The sequence below is a fragment of the Hordeum vulgare genome, chromosome 7H, assembly GCF_904849725.1.
Source record: "Hordeum vulgare subsp. vulgare chromosome 7H, MorexV3_pseudomolecules_assembly, whole genome shotgun sequence".
Lineage (NCBI taxonomy): Eukaryota > Viridiplantae > Streptophyta > Magnoliopsida > Poales > Poaceae > Hordeum > Hordeum vulgare.
This window is the reverse complement of record NC_058524.1, coordinates 102,909,827-102,928,600: the sequence shown is the minus strand read 5'-3', so window position 1 is coordinate 102,928,600 and position 18,774 is coordinate 102,909,827.

Sequence of the window (18,774 nt, the reverse complement as noted above, 5' to 3'; positions counted from 1 at the left end):
CAAAATTGAAAAGGGATTTGTCACATCCCTAACCCTTAAGCAAGATAGCATTGTTCTCATGTCTTCTTTGCATTTGCATCTAAGAAGTTTCAACAAAAACAACAAAGTGGCAAAGGAAAAACTCAAAACCCTAGCCACCATTTCAATTAAAGGAAATCTCAAACTAGTTCAAAATCAATGAACCCAAAATGGCCTCAGGAAATGTTCAAACTTTCTGATAAATCATGAAAGTAAATGAGCATTGGAGAAAACTATTTTCTTGACACTTTAAGCTTTTTGAATAAATGAAAAAGGCTACTGGTTTCAAAATTTAAATTTGAAATGAGAAACTATAAATTTCCAAAAATGTTGAAAAGCTTGGAAATGGTTGGGGATATTATAAGAAATATTTCAGGAGGTCTAAAATAGTTTTTACTTTTTGTTTTGGAGCTAAATTAATTAGCAAAACAGAAAATCAAAAATAGAAAAAAATGGAAAAACCTTACCTGTCGCCCAAGCCTGGCCCGGCCCATCCCTGGCTCGTCCCCTCCCTCGCGCCAGTAGGCAGCAGGAGGTGGCCGCCGCCCGCTCCGGCGCGGCCACGCACCTGCGTGCCTGCTGGCGACGACGGGGATAAGCTCCCCAGAGCCTCCCCTATCCATTCCCCGCCTCGGCTCTCTTCCTCCGCCCGGATCTCTTCCTCCTCCCCGCTGCCGCCATTGGAGCCGAGCTCGAGCTCGAGCTGCCCGTGCCCCTAGCCATAGGATCCCCTCCCAGAGCACACCATTAGCTCCGCCTCTTTGCCCTGGTCATCTCTGCAGAAGCCGAAGCTTCCTCGAGCCCTGCAACGCCCGCAATGCCGTCGTCTTCCACCTCCGGCCGCCGGACCTCTCCCGTCGATTCGCTTCCTCCGGCGCATCCCTGAGCCCCTCTTCAGCACCATCGGAACCGCCGTGAGCTCGTCGTCAACTCTAAACCTAACACATGTTGAAAATAATAACCTATCACCTTGCATTATCATGCCATGCTCATGCATCATTTTGATTGCATATGACTGTTATTGAATGTTGCCATTCATCTCGGTAGGCTCCGCACCCCCGGATTCCACCGAATATCCGTCTGACGGATATCGTTCCTCCTGTGAGCAACAAGGCAAGCAACCCTTTTGATCATCCCGATAAATCCCATGTTCTTGCTCCTGCACCTATTTAATTGCATTTAAGATCAAATGCTTCAACTGCTTTTGCCACGATAGTTGAACCCACTTCCTTTGCATGACTTAACCTTGTCACAGTAAATAGCCAAACCTTGCAACCTAGCATACCTGGTAGTTGCTTGAGCTATGATGTGCCCTATCCGGCTATGCATGCTATGCTTAGAGTTGTGTATGGTCTGTCATCTGGGAGATGAACAGAAATGTGGAATGTGTTCGGCAAGCAAAGGTGGTGTGTTGAACTTGATTTGGTAAAGGTACCGGTGAAAGGCTGTGTAGGAGTACATGGCGGGTTGTTTCATTGGAACCGTCCTTAGGAACTGACTTCCGTGTATGTATTCCAAGACTAGATACTACCACATGCTGGGCCCTGAAATATGATCCCGCTCGGCCTATTAATCGCGTAGTACTCGGTCCAGGAGTTGCAAGTAGTTTCTGGTGTTTATAGTAATGCTGGAGGCCGTGCATGGTGCTGACCTGAGAGGTGGACCGTGATGCGGTAGGCAGTGGCACGGTGTACCAAGTGGCACCCGGATGGTGGGCTTAGGAACCCTGCGCACATCGTTTGAGGCCGTGGCGGAAACCTCGGCCGGACTTCCGTACGGGTTACTCTTAGATAGGCGATAAACCTGGACTAGGTACTAGTGTGGTTAACGGTCGTGGCTGACTCCCTCGCTGGGCTTCCGCTTGAAGGTTGCCGAGGTGCATGACGTGCACATGGCGATAAGTGGCGAGAGCGTGTGTGACGAAGTACACCCCCGCAGGGTTATGATCTATTCGAATAGCCGCGTCCGCGAATATGGACTACTTGGAGACATATGTTGTGCATAGATAACTTCAATGGCTACTCATAAAATTGTCAAGATAAGCGTGAGTGTCGTGGACGGCATTTCCGTATGGAGACGGAATGATTCCACGATAGTGTATTGTTGTGGTGTTAGTGGACTCGTGTGCGAGAAATCAAGTTGTCAAAACTAATTTCAAAATGCAAGTTGTCTAGCCACGAGTCAAATGCTGGCTTTCCGCATGAAACCCCACATTACCTTTTGATACCTTGCATGAGTAGTTAGTTCTCCTAAAGTCTTGCTGAGTACCTTCGTACTCATGTTTGCTTAATAAATGTTGCAGAGGGTGCTAATCACCCTAATGGAGGGTTCTTCGTAGACATCGACGACGACGAGTAGCTGGTGTCCCAGCTACGATCTGGCCCTACGTCGGCTCTGTAGTATAGTCAGGCCATGTGCCTTCTAGTTGCACTGTCTGTTCCCAGACAGTTTATAACTCTTCCGCTTGCTTGTATTGTATGACTGCTATTATGGGTCGTGAGACCCTTAATGTGTAATATTATGTGTGTGGCTCTTCCGAGCCTCTTAAATAAAGGTTGTATGTTTATGGTTATGTTGTGATGCCATCGATGTATCTATACATATCGGTATGCCATGCGTACGTGTGTCGTACTTGATATGTATGGTGTTCGATCACCTAGTCGTGAACTTTAGTAGCACTCCTTACAAGGAAATGCCCCTTTGTGATCCAACGAGCCTTGGTAGTTCGCTACTGCTCCGGACACATTGGTTGACCGGCATGTGTCCTTCTTAGCTGCTGTGTCTGTCCTCTTTGGGGAAATGTCACGCGATGTAATGGAGTCCTTGTAGCTTGCTACGACTCGTCTACATTCGCTAATGACCGACACCTGCTTTGTTGGGTCATGTATGCCTGTCTTGTGCGGTACTGCCACTTTGGTTTATGACTAGACATGTCGATTCGGGTTCTTTGACATTGGATTGCTAGCGACACTATCGCACACGTGAGTCAAAAGACGCAAACGGTCCCGGCTAAGGTAAGGCTGCAGTCGTGGAGTTAACCGTGCGTGAGACCACAAAGCGATGCGATGTGTTACATGCTGGATTCCTATGGCTTAGGATTGGGGTCCCGACAGCGTTGGTATCAGAGCCTGACTGACTGTAGGATTACTAAGCCAAACTGGTCGAAGTTGAGTCTAGAATTTCTTAGTTATATATAAGGGAATTGTTTGTGGAAGGGAACGTAACACTCTTGTTCTCTTCTCAAGATATTCTATTCTGGTCATCCTCGTCTTTTCTGCGGAAATTAAGGAGTAGGTTACTCATCTTCTCCTAGGCTCGTGTTTCTGATCGGTAGATTATAGGACTTCGGGTCGAGAGATATTGGGTTTCTTTTATTCCTAGGAAGCAGGAAGTAAGTTTGATGATCAGAAAGTGGAACTTGATAGTTGAGTGGTTACGCTATTCCATTTTGGGTTGTCTCAAAATTTGTTTTTGAGCATTTACAGCCGTTATGCTGCCCAATTTTGCATTCAGAGCTCTAATGCTTTTGCATTACTCTCTATTTACAGATGTCTGGCCGTCCTTCTCGTGAGGTGGTACGTCTGACCAGGTGCATTGATGTACCGGGTCATACGGCCATGCTGGTCAGGGTGATGTTGGTGTGCGGTTACCACTGGTACCCCGAGTACACAGTGGAGGAACAGTACCGAGACTTCAACCAGAGCCAGTACATCTGCACTGTTAGGGTATTTCCAGACTACCCTGGAGCTGAGAAGCCAATCCATTGGTCCTATGGGTTGGGGGTCACCGTTGACATCGAAGTTCAGGATACTGCCTATTCAATGCTGACTATTATGAGAGCGAGACATGCACTGCTGCAGAATTCAGAGTTCTGCTATGTTCCGGCCTCTCAGTCTGGTGAAGAGGGATACCTCAGTGGAGTCTATTTTGATTCTTCTATGGAGGATCCACTTCTGCAGTCCACTGTTGAGATGCTAGAGAACAGAGACAGGGATGCTCGTGCTCTCTGCATGGAGCTTTATGCTACCCGTGCCCGTCTGTGGACAGCTTTGACGTAGCTGGCACCGGTAGTGCAGATAGGGTATGGAGAGATGGAGATGCTGAACCCTGTTAGAACCCATCTTCCTGCCCACGTTGACTGGCCAGCTATAGGAGGAGTCACACCTCTTCGGGGACCCCTCTTACCACCAGTCAGGGGACCAAGGCCACATCCGTGTCCTTATGGATCCCAGGGATCTCAGGCTAGAGTGTTTCCTGATCCGCAGGTTGAGCTTCCAGGTCATGGAGGTAATCTCTATGAGATGTTCTATGCGGATGCCTGAGCTGTGAGCGGAAGGATGGTATGGTAGTAGCCGTACGTTCACAGTCCTGCGTGACTTGTGAAGTATGGTAGTAATGTGAAATGAATTCCGGAGGCCTAGATAAATAATGTATAGGAAGCTTGTAAGCCTCTGATGAGTAGTTCCACCATTTCAGTAGTTTGCTCTTCGGGTAAGTTTGTACTGAACTATGTAAGGGTGTGTATGAACCATGGTGTATATATAGCAGTTGCTTGTTACCATGTTGTTCGGATATTAATTTCCGCATTCCGTGTGTTCAGTACATTCTTAATCCATAGCTAGTATTGATATGATATTGGTCTAAGCTATGAGTTTGTTTGTCAGGATGGTGTTCACCAGGTTGAACGTGCCCCTGCTCATGAGCAAGGTGAGGGTAGTCAAGCGTCGCAGGAAGACCTGCCTCACCCACCTTCTCTGGTAGAAGTGATGATTGAGGCAGAAAGAAACAAAAGGGAGACCAACCGACTGCTAGAGCGTATTGAGCAGAATACGGCTCGACACCCTAGGAATGCTGCAGTGTCCCTGAATGACTTTGTGAAGCTGAATCCTCCAAAGTTTCATCATTCCATCGATCCCCTCGACGCTGATGACTGGCTGTGCAGCATCTCACGCAAGATTCGCTCGGCGAATGTGTCTGAGGCCGACAAGGTGACCTTTGCGCCGTATTTCCTGGAGGGACCCGCCAATCTGTGGTGGGAGAATTTTGAAGCTATGCGTCCCGCTGAACCAGTGGCCACATGGGCAGACTTCAGTGCAGCTTTTCGTCTGCACCATATTCCAGAGGGCCTGATGGAGAGAAAGAGAGAGGAGTTCTGTGCCTTCACTCAGGGCAAGTTGTCTGTGGATGCCTATAGCCGTGAGTTCGGTAACCTCGCCCGCTATGCAACAGAGGAGGTGTCTACTGACGCCAAGAAGAAAGCAAGGTTTCGTAAGGGTCTGAGCCCTGAGCTCCGTCGTGACCCGCGCCTCCATGAGTGTGCAAGTTTTCAAGCCCTAGTCAACAAGGCGATCAGTGCGGAGACTGGTCATACTGACTTCGAAGCCACAAGGAAGCACTCCCGTGACTTTGGCTCGTTCTGGTTCCGCGTTTCCAAAACGCAGGCTGTGGGTTCCAAACAGTTCTCTGCCGCCAAGATACACTCCGAGGCTATCCTACGTGGCGCCTCAGACGAATCAGGCCAACCCTCCAGCAAAAGCTTATGGTGGTCCAGCTAGCAATGCTGCACCACGTGCCAACCAGGTGATATGCTACAAGTGTGGAGAACCAGGGCATTATTCCCGTGAGTGTCCTCAGAATGTGGGTGCCAAGCAACCCGGAAAGTCCGTCGGGCAGGCCAAGTCGGGCAAAGCTTTTTACGTGAAGGCAACTCCTGCACGTGGCCGTGTGAACTATGTGTCAGCAGAAGAAGCTGCAGAGGATCCCGACGTCATGCTGGGTACGCTTCTTGTTAATCATCACCCAGCGTCCGTTCTCTTTGACACTGGGTCTTCTCATTCCTTCATTTTAGAAAGTTATGCACAGTTGCATAACATGTTATTTTGTGATATGCCAATCCCATTGGTTGTCCAAACCCCTGGTAGTAAATGGAAAACCTCTAGGATAACCTATGACAATGAAATTCTAGTAGACACGCTAGTTTTTCTAGCCTCATTGATAGCATTGAAATCTTCGGATATTAATATCATCTTGGGCATGGACTGGATGTCAGCTCACTATGCCAAGATTGATACTCATTCTAGAAATTTCCAACTTACCCATCCCTCGGGTGAGATAGTAAATGTCTCTACTCGAGTTGCCAAATGCCAACTCTATTCCCTAAATGCCAACCCTCTTCCGGAACTTGAAGACATTCCGGTAGTCCGTGACTTCCCGAATGTTTTTCCAGAGGAACTGCTAGGAATTCCACCTGACAGAGATGTAGAGTTTGTGATAGATCTTGTTCCGGGAACTGTCCCAATAGCCAGAAGACCTTATAAGATGGCACCCCTAGAGCTAGCCGAACTTAAGAAGCAATTAGATGAGGCCTTGAACAAGGGTTTCATTCGTCCTAGCTCTTCTCCTTGGGCTTGTCCCGTCCTCTTCGTCAAGAAGAAAGACGGAACAGATCGGATGGTTGTAGATTACCGACCAGTTAACCTGGTCACCATAAAGAACAAGTATCCGCTCCCCGGGATCAACGATCTGTACGATCAGCTCGCTGGATCCTCAGTCTTCTCCAAAATGGATTTGAGGTTGGGATACCATCAAATCAAGATTAAGAACGGGGACATTCCAAAAACGGCTTTTGTTACTCGTTATGGCCAATATGAGTACACCGTTATGTCCTTCGGTTTAACCAATGCCCCAGCCACCTTCTCTCGACTGATGAATTCAATCTTCATGGAGTATTTGGATAAATTCGTCGTGGTATACCTCGATGATATTCTCATCTACTCGAAGAATGAACAAGAACATGCCGAGCATCTAAGGCTGGTATTGATGAAACTTCGAGAGCATCGCCTTTATGCCAAATTTTCAAAATGTGAATTCTGGTTACCAGAAGTGACCTATCTACGCCACATAATCTCTGGTAAGGGTATTGCTGTCAATCCCGAGAGAGTTCAAGCTGTCCTTGATTGGACTCAACCTGAATCGGTTAAGAGAGTTAGGAGTTTTCTTGGTCTAGCGAGCTATTGTCGCCGCTTCGTCGAGAATTTCTCCAAGGTTGCAAAGCCTCTAACTGAACTCCTCAAGAAGGATAAAAAGTTCGAGTGGACACCACAGTGTGAGCATAGTTTTCAGGAACTGAAAAGACGCCTGACTTCTGCACCTGTGTTGCTACCACCAGATTTTTCTAAGGACTTTGTTATCTATTGCGACGCCTCGCAACAAGGATTAGGTTGCATTCTCATGCAATATCGTCATGTGATTGCATACGCATCTCGACAGTTGCGTCCACATGAGGATAATTATCCCACACATGACCTTGAGCTTGCAGCTGTGGTCCATGCACTTAAAACCTCGCGACATTACCTTCTGGGTAATCGTTGCGAAATATTCAGTGATCACCAAAGTCTGAAATATATCTTCACCCAGCCGGATTTGAATCTCAGGCAAAGACGGTGGGTTGAGTTGATCTCGGATTACGACTTAGGGATAACTTACACCCCGGGGAAGGCCAATGTTATGGCCGATGCACTAAGTCATAAGTCTTATTGTAACAATTTGATGCTACAACAAGGTCAACCACATCTCCATGAGGACTTTCGGAAGTTGAATCTTCATATTGTTCCTCAAGGATTCCTTTCTACCCTGGTGGCGAAGCCTACTCTTAAGGACCAAATTATAGCTGGCCAAAAGCGTGACAAGGGTATATCACGGATCAAGGAGAATATTTTTAGCGGAAACGCTAAAGAATTTTCCATGAACGATCAAGGTGTTGTGTTCTTCCAGAATAGTTTAGTGGTTCCTAAGAACCCACATCTAAGGCAGTTAATCGTTAAGGAGGCTCATGATTCTCCTCTCACCATTCATCCCGGTAGTACTAAGATGTATCAGGACCTACGCCAGAGGTTCTGGTGGACTAGGATGAAGAGAGAAATTGCTGAGTTCGTTGCTAACTGTGACGTTTGTCGTCGAGTTAAGGCAGAACATCAAAGGCCTGCTGGCACCCTTCAACCTTTAGCTATTCCTGAATGGAAATGGGATAAAGTTAGTATGGATTTCATTACTGGATTTCCCAAGACCAAGAAAGGAAATAATGCTATCTTTGTGGTCATTGACCGTCTTTCCAAAGTGGCTCATTTTCTTCCTGTTCGTGAGAGTATAACAGCTAGCCAGCTAGCAGAGTTATATATCTCTCGAATAGTGTCTCTTCATGGTGTTCCCCTGGAAATTAACTCGGACCGTGGAAGTATCTTTACTTCTCGCTTGTGGGAAAGTTTTAGAATGCCATGGGGACTCACTTATCTTTTAGCACTGCTTTCCATCCTCAATCAAGTGGTCAAGTAGAAAGAGTGAATCAAATCCTAGAAGATATGCTCCGAGCTTGTGTTATTTCGTTCGGTATGAATTGGGAGAAGTGCCTTCCATTCGCAGAATTCGCTTATAACAACAGTTATCAATCAAGCTTGGGCAAAGCCCCTTCTGAAGTTCTCTATGGACGAAGGTGTCGAACCCCTCATAATTGGTCAGAAACCGGAGAGAGGCAACTCTTTGGCCCGGATATGATCCAGGATGCAGAAGAGTAGGTTCGCATTATTCGTGAAAAGTTGAAAACAACCCAGTCTCGTCAAAAGAGCCAATATGATCGTCATCATAAGGCCGTGACCTTTGAATTTGACGAGAAGGCTTACCTTCGGGTTACACCTTTGAAGGGTACCCATCGTTTCGGTATCAAGGGCAAGTTGGCTCCTCGTTACATTGGTCCTTTTCGCATTCTTGCCAAACGAGGAGAAGTTGCCTACCAGTTGGAACTTCCTCCGCATCTTTCCAAGGTTCATGATGTTTTCCACGTCTCGCAACTCAGGCGTTGCTTCTCGGATCCTATCCGGGAAGTGGACCACGAAACGCTTGATCTACAAGATAACCTTTCTTACCGAGAATACCCCGTGCGTATTCTTGATCAAGCTGAGCGTACCACTCGACGTCGAAACCTCAAGTTTCTTAAAGTTCAATGGTCAAAACATTCTGAAAAGGAGGCAACTTGGGAAAGAGAGGATCGTCTCCGACTTGAGTATCCTGCGTTATTCCCGACGACTACTAAATCTCGGGACGAGATTCTTTTGAGTGGGGGTGAGTTGTCACATCCCTAACCCTTAAGCAAGATAGCATTGTGCTCATGTATTCTTTGCATTTGCATCTAAGAAGTTTCAACAAAAACAACAAAGTGGCAAAGGAAAAACTCAAAACCCTAGCCACCATTTCAATTAAAGGAAATCTCAAACTAGTTCAAAATCAATGAACCCAAAATGGCCTCAGGAAACGTTCAAACTTTCTGATAAATCATGAAAGTAAATGAGCATTGGAGAAAACTATTTTCTTGACACTTTAAGATTTTTGAATAAATGAAAAAGGCTACTGGTTTCAAAATTTAAATTTGAAATCAGAAACTATAAATTTCCAAAAATGTTGAAAAGCTTGGAAATGGTTGGGGATATTATAACAAATATTTCACGAGGTCTAAAATAGTTTTTACTTTTTGTTTTGGAGCTAAATTAATTAGCAAAACAAAAATTAGCAAAACAGAAAAACAAAAATATAAAAAAATGGAAAAACCTTACCTGTCGCACAAGCCTGGCCCGGCCCATCCCTGGATCGTCCCCTCCCTCGCGCCAGTAGGCAGCAGGAGGTGGCCGCCGCCCCCTCCGGTGCAGCCACGCACCTGCGTGCCTGCCTGGCCGCCGCCTCGCGCTGGCGACGACGGGGATAAGCTCCCCAGAGCCTCCCCTATCCATTCCCCGCCTCGGTTCTCTTCCTCCGCCCGGATCTCTTCCTCCTCCCCGCTGCCGCCATTGGAGCCGAGCTCGAGCTCGAGCTGCCCGTGCCCCTAGCCATAGGATCCCCTCCCAGAGCACGCCATTAGCTCCACCTCGTCGCCCTGGTCATCTCTGTAGAAGCCGAAGCTTCCTCGAGCCCTGCAACGCCCGCAACGCCGTCGTCTTCCACCTCCGGCCGCCGGACCTCTCCCGTCGATTCGCTTCCTCCGGCGCATCCCCGAGCCCCTCTTCAGCACCATCGGAACCGCCGTGAGCTCGTCGTCGTTTTCCCTCTCGCCCCACGCTCTCCCGTGCATCGTATCCTAGTTCCCCACCAAGGCCGAGAGCTTCTCGCCGCCGGCCATGTCGGTGCCGTCGCTGTGATGACCGATCCACGCACCCGAGCTAGGATTCGAGCTCCTGGTGCCTCCAGGAGCGTGTCGAGCCCTCCAGCTACCCTCCCCGTGCGGTAGAACCGCCCCTCATAGAAGGCCGAGCTTCGGCCGCCGCTCCGGCTCGTCGCCAACGCCTCTTCCGGCGACCCTAGCCTCCCCAGATGGTCCTGCCAGATCGGCCACTTCGCGAGCATGCTGTAGCTGCAAACCACGTGCATTTTGGTGCTGTGCAGCGTCGTCTAGGTCGCCTCCGGCGAGCCCTCCGCCGCGGGCCTGATCGCCGGCGACCACCCTCCGGTGGGGGTCGACGTGGCAAGCTAAGCCAGCAGCTTAGTGACCTAATCACTCGATGACAAGTGGGCCCAAGGCCAAGTCAAACCTCAGTTAGGGCTGGTCAGCGCGGGATTAGTCCCAGAGAGGCTGACCAGTGGGGCCCCCGTGTCAGGTTTGACCTGAACAGGTCGGCTGACGTGCTGACGTCAGTCTGATGCAATAATTAGAATTTCCAGTATAAAACTAATTCAGGAAATTGCTGAAAATTGTAAAAATCATAGAAATTAATCTGTAAATCCAATGAAAATAATTTATATATGAAAAAGTATGAGAAAAATTCAAGGATTCTGATTATGCTATTTTCAACTATGTTTGAAAAAGTTACAGAACCCTAAATTGTGGAATAAGGAATAATTCAATTCCTAAAATTACTTTTTAAATGGAATTTGGAAAATTATTCAATTTTCATTATGAATACAATAATCACCACTGTCCTAATTACAAATCAGTACCATAACATGACATTTCATGCATGTTAACATCAAGTTGATCTGAGCATCGGGTCGAATCAATTAAACCGGTATCCGAGAATACCCCGTTTGAATTGCTATTCGAATGTGATTCAAATCAACTCTAAACCTAACACATGTTGAAAATAATAACTTATCACCTTGCATTCTCATGCCATACTCATGCATCATTTTGATTGCATATGATTGTTATTGAATGTTTCCATTCATCTCGGTAGGCTCAGCACCCCCGGATTCCACCGAATATCCGTCTCACGGATATCGTTCCTCCTCTGAGCAACAAGGCAAGCAACCCTTTTGATCATCCCGATAAATCCCATGTTCTTGCTCCTGCACCTATTTAATTGCATTTAAGATCAAATGCTTCAACTGCTTTTGCCACGATAGTTGAACCCACTTCCTTTGCATGACTTAACCTTGTCACAGTAAATAGCCAAACCTTCCAACCTAGCATACCTGGTAGTTGCTTGAGCTATGATGTGCCCTATCCTGCTATGCATGCTACGCTTAGAGTTGTGTATGGTCTGTCATCTGGGAGATGAACAGAAATGTGGAATGTGTTCGGCAAGCAAAGGTGGTGTGTTGAACTTGATTTGGTAAAGGTACCGTTGAAAGGCTGTGTAGGAGTACATGGCGGGTTGTTTCATTGGAACCGTCCTTAGGAACTGAGTTCCATGTATGTATTCCAAGACTAGATACTACCACATGCTGAGCCCTGAAATATGACCGCGCTCGGCCTATTAATCGCGTAGTACTCGGTCCAGGAGTTGCAAGTAGTTTCTGGTGTTTATACTAATGCTGGAGGCCGTGCATGGTGCTGACCTGAGAGGTGGACCGTGATGCGGTAGGCAGTGGCACGGTGTACCAAGTGGCACCCGGATGGTGGGCTTGGGAACCCTGCGCACATCGTTTGAGGCCGTGGCGGAAACCTCGGCCGGACTTCCGTACGGGTTACTCTCAGATAGGCGATAAACCTGGACTAGGTACTAGTGTGGTTAACGGTCGTGGCCGACTCCCTCGCTGGGCTTCCGCTTGAAGGTTGCCGAGGTGCATGACTTGCACATGGCGATAAGTGGCGAGAGCATGTGTGACGAAGTACACCCCTGCAGGGTTATGATCTATTCGAATAGCCGCGTCCGCGGATATGGACTACCTGGAGACATATGTTGTTCATAGATAACTTCAATGGCTACTCAAAAAATTGTCAAGATAAGCGTGAGTGTCGTGGACGGCATTTCCGTATGGAGACGGAATGATTCCACGATAGTGTATTGTTGTGGTGTTAGTGGACTCGTGTGCGAGAAATCAAGTTGTCAAAACTAATTTCAAAATGCAAGTTGTCTAGCCACGAGTCAAATGCTGGCTTCCCGCATGAAACCCCACAATACCTTTTGAGACCTTGCATGAGTAGTTAGTTCTCCTAAAGTCTTGCTGAGTACCTTCGTACTCATGTTTGCTTAATAAATGTTGCAGAGGGTGCTAATGACCCTAATGGAGGGTTCTTCGTAGACATCGACGACGACGAGTAGCTTGTGTCCCAGCTACGATCTGGCCCTACGTCGGCTCTGTAGTATAGTCAGGCCATGTGCCTTCTAGTTGCACTGTTTGTTCCCAGACAGTTTATAACTCTTCCGCTGGCTTGTATTGTATGACTGCTATTATGGGTCGTGAGACCCTTAATGTGTAATATTATGTGTGTGGCTCTTCCGAGCCTCTTAAATAAAGGTTGTATGTTTATGGTTATGTTGTGATGCCATCGATGTATCTATACATATCGGTATGCCATGCGTACGTGTGTCGTACTTGATATGTATGGGGTTCGATCACCTAGTGGTGAACTTTAGTAGCACTCCTTACAAGGAAATGCCCCTTTGTGATCCAACGAGGCTTGGTAGTTCGCTACTGCTCCGGACACATTGGTTGACCGGCATGTGTCCTTCTTAGCTGTTGTGTCTGTCCTCTTTGGGGAAATGTCACGCGATGTAATGGAGTCCTTGTAGCTTGCTACGACTCGTCTGCATTCGCTGATGACCGACACCTTCTTTGTTGGGTCATGTATGCCTGTCCTTGTGCGGTACTGCCACTTTGGTTTATGACTAGACATGTCGATCCGGGTTCTTTGACATTGGATTGCTAGCGACACTATCGCATACGTGAGTCAAAAGACGCAAACGGTCCCGGCTAAGGTAAGGCTGCAGTCATGGAGTTAACCGTGCGTGAGACCACAAAGCGATGCGATGTGTTACAGGCTGGATTCCTATGGCTTAGGATCGGGGTCCCGACAGGATTCAAAATAGAAAATTTTGGGAAAGTCATTTTATTCCCTCTCATTTTTTGAGAAGTTTCAAATTCCACTCAAGTTTCAATCACTCAAACAAACAAACAATCAATCTAATAATTATATTAACATTCCAAAATTGATAATTTTGGGATATTACAAACTACCACACTTAAAATGAATCTCGTCCTCGAGATTCGAAGAGGCTAGAAAGAAAAGGTTACGGTTTGGGGGTGTCTTCTAACAAATATAGTCTCCTGCAAAGTGGGGTGCTACCACACTTAAAATGAGAGTTACTGATCGCTCACATTTTTAACAATCCTCTGGGGTCTTGGCATCTCGCTCGTCACATTCTTCATGGTAACTTCTTTGGTGAAGTTCTTCCATTATATTCATAATGTTTCCATCAAAATCGAGGGTTCTTCTGTTGATATAAGATTCTTCCGTCACTGGGTCTTCTTAACTGACAAGTCTCGTGACCATTCTAAATAACCTATCGATGATTCTCATGGTGGTCTACCATTTGTGGTTATCCTGCAGAGAGAAGGGTCTTGGCTTCATCCTCACCGTAAAATTTCCTACGCGTGACAACAAGTGCCATGTACACGGGCTTTCATTATACCATTCTAAGGCTTAAAAAAAGGCTTCAAAGAACGTCGTCTCTCACTGTGGGTAACTCTCTCAGATTTACCTTTCCGAATAGCAAGAGAATGATAAGAGTAAGTCATCATGGTGGCCAAGCCATGTCGCACTGAAATCATTACCTTGTATAAGGTTTAGTGAATCTCGTATACTAACACTTGGGCATCCTCACAAGCGTTGCAGAGTTTCTCTTGTCCACGAATGAACTTCGGATAAAGCATTGGTTCTGCAAGCTGAACAAAACATCTATCATTTCTTCACCACTCTCAGGTTGTCGTATGCTCCTAAGAAAACGTTTGCTGATACAAGTTTCCTTCTCCAAAAAGATAGTACTTGATCCTTGTTAGTCCCGGGGTCTGTGGGTTTCAGGCATACTTGGGGTAAATGTGACACGCCGCTGGGTAGTGGGTGGTTCCTTCACACAAGAAACAAGTCACTTGACTAGTTGGGCATTCCTCAGCTGGGTGATTTTCTTCACAATGAGGGCATCCATCCTTCTGTTCTTCCTGGGTGTGTCCTATTTCTCCATAGATCTTGCATGCACAAGGCTTCTTCATCGGGCTTATCATAGCACTTCTGAATAAGCTGGGATCTTAACAAAGTCTTCTTGAATTCGTCCCAGGTTTCTGCTCCACTAAATCCTTGTATGGCATGATGCATTTTCCACCAGATAGCATTACTTTGGGTAAAGTACTGGAGAGCGTGTTCCACTTCATACTTCCTTGAGATCAAGTTGCTCCCGAAGTGGTTCTCCATGTTCTGGATCCATATTTCAGCCTCCGACTGGGTCATTTGTCCAGAGACTACAAGTCCAGCTTCATACTCCATCTGGTAGTGTTGAGGTTTTGGGGATGAGACGGGTAAGAGAGGGAGGGAGATACACACAATACAAACAATATTTTTGAGAATAGGTTTTATTTGTGGCCGTCGGAAAACACACACCAATGACGGCTCATAAATCATCGTATCTAACGTGGGTATATAACACGGGTTTGGACTTCTAATGGTCATATAAATATTCGAACGCTTCAGGGTCTTCGAATTCTTCGGGTCTTGAGAGTCTTCAATTGGTGCAGCTTCAACTGCATGATGAAATCCTCTTTACTTTGAAGTGGGAGTCGGTTGATTCTTCACGTGGTCAAAGGGGAAAGGGCATTGTCTAATTATGTGAGGTGAGAGAGAACGTTTGATGAAATCATAAGAGATGAGAAGTAAAAGGTGTTGTTGAAAATAAGGTTTTTGAGAGGTCCTATCATAAGAAGTTTCCAGTTTCTAGGGTCACGTCCTATAGTCAACATGTGCTCTGATACCATTTTTGTAGCGACCCGACTCAAGACGAGTCAAGCCTCTGTCTATCTGTGCCATCCCTGGATCAGTATGCTGGCACACACAGTACATCAATGTATATATCAAAGTGCAATCACATGTAAATAGCGTAAAACTGATATATACCTTAAATATCTCAGCGGAAGCAGTCAAGGGAGTGGAGTCCCAATAAACACCAACGACAAGTTGAGTGTAGACCGTAACCCTGAATCGTACTCTTACTCGTCGAAGAAAAATATCTGCAACATAAGACGTTGCAGCCGTGTAGGTCAGCATATTGAATATGCCGGCAAGTCACATATGAGAGGGGGTAAAATATCATCTATACTATATGCATATATGGCAGGTGGTGTTGTAAGTTTTAGCGTAAAGCAAATTTTCTCCTACAACAAGAGAGGCTAAAAGCAAAATATTACTACGCTGTTGGTTGTTAATGAGATGGTTCCGCCAACCAGTTCTCATACCCAAGTTATCAATATTACCCTCATCAAATATATGTAATGGTGTTGAGAATTCCAGATAACTTCAGTTCCTTTGGCTCAAGTTGTCCATGACCGTGGACACGGCTAATCGATTAGGTTTGAGTACTCTGCAGAGTTTTGCACACGTTCCCCACAAGATTTGATCGCCTCCGAGTATGTCCTCGCACTTCAGGGTGTTTGACGACCGGATGATCAAAACATGGTCTTTCAACAGGTCCCTCTGAATCCGTGTCGGTGCCCATCCATTCCTATCGTTCTTCTACATCTGCTAGCACTGCCTGTCTAGAGTCGCCGCGTTGTCCAACCAAGCTAGAGCCCATAATGACTTGTGGCTGTGCAGGTAAGCCTTGGGTCTTGAAAATATCCGTCCGTCTCTTTGAGCCTGGGTGAAGCTTTCCGCAGGATGTCATGGCCTCTCCAGCATCCCGGGTCATCCACTGGGTTCTCCAGGGAGCCGATCAACTGTCCTTGACCCAGAGTTGTATTGCGTCCGAGGTCTTGAAAATCTTGTCTTAACCGGTCTTGATTATTTAATCAACCTTGCATCACTCGTGTTATGCACTCAACCAAAATCCCGTCTACTCAAGCATAGCAATATCAATTTTGTCGTCCCGGGGCCAAGTATCGGGGTTGTTGTGTGCCTACCACATGATACTACAATCTATACTAAAATTTCCAAGTACCTAAGCAGCATGCAATTGGGCATAGGATGGTAGAACTACGATGCATGAAACATAGGTGATAGTATGATCAAAGTGACTTGCCTGGTATTACTTGATGAAGATAGTCGCTCTCAAAATCCTGATAATTCTACTCGCCACACACCGAGCAATCTATCGTAAACGAATAGCATTCAATAAACATTCATGCCAAAAAGGAAGAACCAAAAGAACATAAGAACAAAACATGTCTTTGTGCAAAATAACAACATACTAAGGTTTAATAAAAAAATAGGTTCTAAGTGTGTTGTGAAGTGAAGGTGCATGAATGAGATCAAAAGAGTTAATGGACGAGGAACCATTGCTATATAAGCTCGACTTGCATACACTATGGGAGAAGATCAAAAATATTGGGATAACAACATGAATGTTGTTTGACAAATAGTATAAGGCATAAGAATTTATTTGTAGAAAGAATTTCTTGAAATGGAGCACTACAACGCAAGTTATAGCGAATTGAAGTATGAATTGAATTTTCATTCAAAAGGTCAAGAAAAGTTGAACTGAAGTACGATGGTTACGTACAAAATATATGACATGAGTGTTTAGGGGTAAAAGGAATCAATTGAAAAGGTGGTACGATTTGCAAGATAAGATCAAACGAATGTTCGAATACAAATTTGAATCGCTCAAATTTGTAAGGTTCAAAGGTCGAAACTAATGATGCTACCGGATATAGGAGATCAATATGAGCGTGTAGAAAAAAGAATTACTAGATTTTAACTAGCGGATCAAAAGATACAAATACGTCAATATAACATTGAATCGGCTTACAACGATGTGAACACTTTTGGGCACTAATAGATAAATCTGATTTGATCAAAATTATAAGTTGAAAAGTTAAAACTAATGATACAAACAGGAAGATTACTTTGATACGAATCCGATACAATTGGATTCATCTAAAACGGAGCTACGGATAAAAGATATGATCAAAAGAAGTTTGAATATGAATATGAACAAATTTCGAAATTTGAAAATTTCAAAAAAGTTGATATGATAGGTTCATCGTATAGGTGGGATCAAGACGAAACTCTAGGCGTTGGTTTCATCTAATTCGGATAAACGAGTAAAAAGTTATGGCTATTTGAAAAATGAGGGCCAAGCTGTTTTACGGAAGAAAAGTGCTATGTCTAAAAGAATTCTAGTACTAATGTGTAAATACGAAGACTAATTAATATATCTAATTACTCTACCGTATACTAGTGTAGGAATACTAGTCTAGAAATAATAAACTACGGGAGTAAAAAAAATACGAAGAAAAATACCTTTAGAATGCAGAGTAAGAATTAATTCCAATGAGGAGACGACTTCCAGAAATCCCGCCGAAGAGAAGGAAAAAATATTTTTATTTAATAAATCTAGTTAAACCAAAAGATTGATTTAACCCGAAATAGATGATTTTTGGATGCTCCTATGGGTCTATACTTATAGGTGCAAGGGAGGTCTAATGGTCCATAGATAGGCAATGTGGGACTAAACATATACGTAACGTGGAGATAAAAGAAACAAAGCCTCTCATGGGCGAGGTAAAGGTTCGGCCGGCCGCAAGAAGCGATTCATGCGAGCCGTGCCTTTTGTTTTTTTTTGAACAACGTTTTTTTTTCTTTAAAAAAAGTGAAGAAAACGTAAAAACGAAAATAGAGAGAACATTTTATATAGACATATTATATATCAAAATTTTCAGAATAAAATTTTCTAAAACATGAACATATTTTCAAAACCAAAAAATACTTTTTTTAAAAAATTATTTTTTTTGCAATAACTTTAAAATGAAAAGGAATTTGAATTTCAAATAAATTACAAATACTTAAAATTTGAATCAAGACATTGTCTCTAATTTTGGAGGGTCATTTTCCTCCTCGCATTTGAATTTTTTTTAATCAAAGGGTTTTGAAAATATTCAAACTCAAAATTGAAAAGGGATTCAAAATAGAAAATTTTAGGAAAGTCATTTTATTCCCTCTCATTTTTTTGAGAAGTTTCAAATTCCACTCAAGTTTCAATCACTCAAACAAACAAACAATCAGTCTAATAATTATATTAACATTCCAAAATTGATAATTTTGGGATGTTACAATTTCCCTTCACCCATTAGCCTTCCAAGGGCCGGCTCCTCTTTTGAAAGATGAGACGGGTCTTTGAATACAATAAAAATCTTCAACCTTTAGCCCCCAAGGGCCGGGTCATCTTTGGAAAGATGAGCTGGGTCTTGAAAAAAATATTCAACCTGTAGCCCCCAATGGCCGGCTCATCTTTTGAAAGACGAGCCGGGTCTTTGAATATAATAAAAATCTTCAACCTGTAGCCCCCA